Raw genomic sequence first — 4,336 nt, 5'->3', positions numbered from 1 at the left:
TTACCTGAATATCACGAGTTCCCATAATCTTTGCGAAACTGGAATTTCCCATCTTTACCATACCAAAGTCTCCTGCTTTGTACGTTTTGAAGAAATCTCTATGTGGAGTGACATGGTAGGATGCTGCAGTATTGACTACCCACTCAACATCTTGGGTTGATATATGAAGGCATGTCTCTTCTTCAGTGGAGCAAAGCACCACTTCTCCTGTAACAGTGACTAGTGTCTCTCCATCCTTCTTCAGTTGATTACCTTGGAGTCTCTGCTCTCTCAACAACTTTCTACAGTTCTTCTTCATGTGACCCTCTAGGCCACAATGATAGCACTTATATGATGATTTTCTACAGTCTGTAGATCTGCCTCTGTTCTTGCTCCTGCCTCTCCCCCTATCTCAACCACCTCTTTGCTGTCTTCCTCTCTCTGTGAAAAGGGCATGTGACTGATCCATGCCAATGTCCTTTCTCCTGGCCTTTTCATTAAATAGGGCATCCTTAACCATAGACATAGTAAGTTTGCCATTCGGGGTCAAATTGCTGAGAGAGACTACCAATGTCTCCCACCTGTCTGGAAGAGAGCTTAGAAGTAGGAGGGCCTGATCCTCATCCCCTAGTTGGTAATCCACAGCAGATAGTTGATTTACCAAGCTCTGGAACTCACTGGTATGCTCGGCTACAGAAGTTCCACTCTGTAATTTTAGATTTACCAATCACTTAAGCAACAGGGCTTTGTTCCGACCATTCTTGGCCTGGTACATGTCTTCCAATTTTGTTCAGTGGGCATATGCATCCGTTTCCTTCGCTACATGATGGAAGATACTGTGGTCGATCCATTGCCTGATCTGACCGATCGTTTTCTTGTTTAATTTCTTCCATTCTGCTTCTTTGCTGGGATCGAGGTTTTCTCCTTTAGCTTCTATAGGATCAAACAGATCCTTACAATTGAGGAGATCTTCCATCCGAGGTCTCCAAAGTGTATAAATTGTGGCAGTGAGCTTAACCATAACTCCCAAAGATGATTCTTCCATTGACATTATGGCTTGACCAAAAATGGAGTCGAATTTGGCAAAACAGAGTTAACCGTTGGGTCCGGAACGGCCAAAAATGGTGGACTTGACTCTTATGGGATCAAAATATAATTACCAGAAATTTTGAGGCAAAAATATAATTTCATAAAAATTATGGGTCAACATGTAAATACAGAAACTACAGGGGTCAATCTGTAATTTCTAACAATTTAGGGGCTGTTTCATAATTTTAGAAACTTCTGATGATGTGGCAGATTATGTTGACGCGTCAACACGTGGCAGATGATGTGGCGATTGCGTGGCTGACGATGTGTTGGGTCGCATGGCAGATGACGTGGCTGAGTGCGCTGATGTGTCTGCTGACGTGGTCGTCTTCAACCTCCAGACCATGCATGCGGAGCATGATCTGCTGCAGAAAATTTCAGACGGCGCGTGCGGGCGCATGAAGCTCAGCGTTTCTCTACGGTGAACTTGGTTGTTCTCGTCTTGTCGATTAATTTCACCTGATATTGTCAAATTAATTATTTGAGCAATTTTTTGAAACACCAACTTGAAGAACAGAGGCTCTGTTTCTTCAAATTTTGAACCCAAGCTCTCAACCTGGAGCTCTGATACCACTTGTTGTGGTTCTTTGATCACTTTAGAGAAGAAATATGAGAAGAAAAATAAAAAGAATTCTATTACTCTCTTGGAAATAGAATACAAAAATAAAAACTTCTCTCGTGGAGGATTCTCACGTGGAACCTCTCTCTACACTGTCAAATTCTCTCTGCAATTTCTCACTCTTCTCTCAAGCTCTCTCTGGAACTTAAACACTCTCTCTCTCGAAGTTTACTCTCAATACTCCTCACTTGGAATGATATTAAGCTTGCTCTCTTTGGCTTGGCTTGCATGCAACGGGATGGAGCCTATTTATAGGTTTACAAGGTCGGTTGCATGGCCACAATCTTCAACAGCTTCTGACAGTAGCCCACAATTGTTGAGCAAATTGGAGTTCGGTGTTAAATGCAGCAATGGCCATTGTTAAAGATGGTGGCAGAGCAATGTTCACACTGTCGGTGCAATGGTGGTGCGGCTGGACTTCACACATATTACATCACAAGAAAAGGCAAGCGAGTTGCGAATACGAAATTGAGATACTGTGCCAGAGAAATCCAAGAGGCTGGGATCAAGATCAAGATTAAAAAAGGAGGTAAAATATTCAAATTGTTGCAAATATCATTTTGCAAGGAAAGTAGAGCACTTGAAATTCCACCACTTAAGATTCAGGAAACCATAGTCTCATTTTTTTGGAAACTAATTGCTTTATAGCAATGCAACGAAATTGGGAATTCATATGCCTTCTTCTTAAGGGATCTTATATGTCCATCATCGGATGTTGAACTTCTTAAGGGAGAAGAATTAAACGAGTAACAATTCGAAGAAGAACCAGAATGAGATTATTATTAGTCTTTTAAATCTCTTTCAGGGTTCAACAAAAGGGGTTGATGATCTAGAAGAATCCTATTTTAGCGCTCTGTGCGAGGACCTCAATGAAAGCATTAAACCATGGTGGTGTTTTTGGCAGTGACATAGAAGTTTGGAATCTTGGAAAGTCAGGTTATATATGGAAATGTTACTGCATCTTGTTAAGGGAGTACTGCCATGCAGACTTGTTATACTGTGTCTTCTAGCTAGCTCTTTCAGTGCTTCTATTATATATGATCCTTAACTATTAGCTATTTAATAAATCTTCAACCCCTATTGGCTTGGAGACTATTTATGAAATATTAATAGAAAAAATTATCAAATTCTTCTTGTGCTAAATTAAAAAGAAATCTGTTTTTTTTTATTTTTTATTTTTTTTTAAATTTTTTTGTGGGTACTCTGCTTTGCTATGTTTGGTTAATTTTTATGTTGTTGTGCGTGTTTGTGCATCTATAATTCGAGCAATTTATAAAAGTCATGTTTAAGTTTTGCAAGCAATTTCGTGCATTTAAAAATTTTAACTATAGCATTATTAACCTTAAACTATATCCTAATGTTAAACTAGCCTATGTTGATTAAGACCAAGTTTGGTATTGCAAGTATGATTTTAGTTCTTAGTTTTTTGAAATGATAGTGAAGCATTCTCATCTAGTTAAAAGGTTTTATTTACACGTGCATATTTGTAAACAGTTTAAAGTAGTTTTCGATTTGTCCTTGATGCTTATTTTCTTAAGCTTGTTTCTAATTATCATTTGAACAAAAATGTTAGCCTTGCAGAAGTAAAGTGACAGCTTTAAAGAAACAATGAAAATTGAAAACCAATTATCCAACAAGCACTAATGAGTTTTTTATTTTTTAATTTGAGTTTGACGAAATTGATCATTTGAATAACTTACATGGACACCTGACAACATGTACTTAAATCGGGATTTTTAAAACCAAATATATATTGACAAAGAAAACAAATTGAAAGGAAACATGATTAGATATCTTTAAGCAAACTTATTATTATTATTTTTTTAAGTTAAGCAAGCTTAAATTTGTTTAGCTTAACTGAAACATAAACCATGAAACAAAGTGAAATACGTAACTGGAAATAACTAGAAAGGCTGAGCTGATAGTACCACCAATTGTAGTTTATATATATAATCTGATCAGTAGCTGGTTCTTCTCGTACAATGAGTCCGACAGAGGAAACAAACTTGTAAAAGCTTCATGAAGATCCATTTTATGGCTGGTTTCAGTTTTTATAACTTGGGGTTGGTTGCCGGAAGAGGCCTGACCTTTTGCGGTTTTCACGCTACTTAATTGAGACTTAACACTTGCGCAAATTCCAGCATTTACAAGGGGTTCAGTATAATCCTCTGCCGAATCTGGAGTAAAAATATTTTGAAATGGAATTCTTTTAATGCCAATATCAAATAACTTAGCTTGCAAAACATATGGATTCATTAAAATGGGATGCAATCTTCTATTCCATTTTTGTCGACAAGTAATAGAATTTCACATTATCTAAAAAATGATTACGTTTTTTTTTTTTTTTTTTTTTTTCCTTTGGCTTAATCAGCTCTATGATTGGACAAGAATAAGAACAGGACAATGGTACAAAAGATCAAAATCAAAATATTAAAATGAGCTACATGACTTTGCTTGATTAATTTAAATGATGAACTTAATTAATTATTTATATTTTTGTCAAAATAATATTTATAACGATCAACTTGTAAAATAATGTAAATTTTCAGTTCAAGTAATGATTCTCTGTGTCAACCATTTAAAAAAAATATAATAAAGATAATTTTATTTAAACTCTTTCAATTTTATCTTAATTACAGTTAAATCTGT

Source organism: Ziziphus jujuba, chromosome 6, assembly GCF_031755915.1.
Source record: "Ziziphus jujuba cultivar Dongzao chromosome 6, ASM3175591v1".
NCBI classification, from domain to species: Eukaryota; Viridiplantae; Streptophyta; class Magnoliopsida; order Rosales; family Rhamnaceae; genus Ziziphus; species Ziziphus jujuba.
This window is presented reverse-complemented; position numbering follows the sequence as displayed.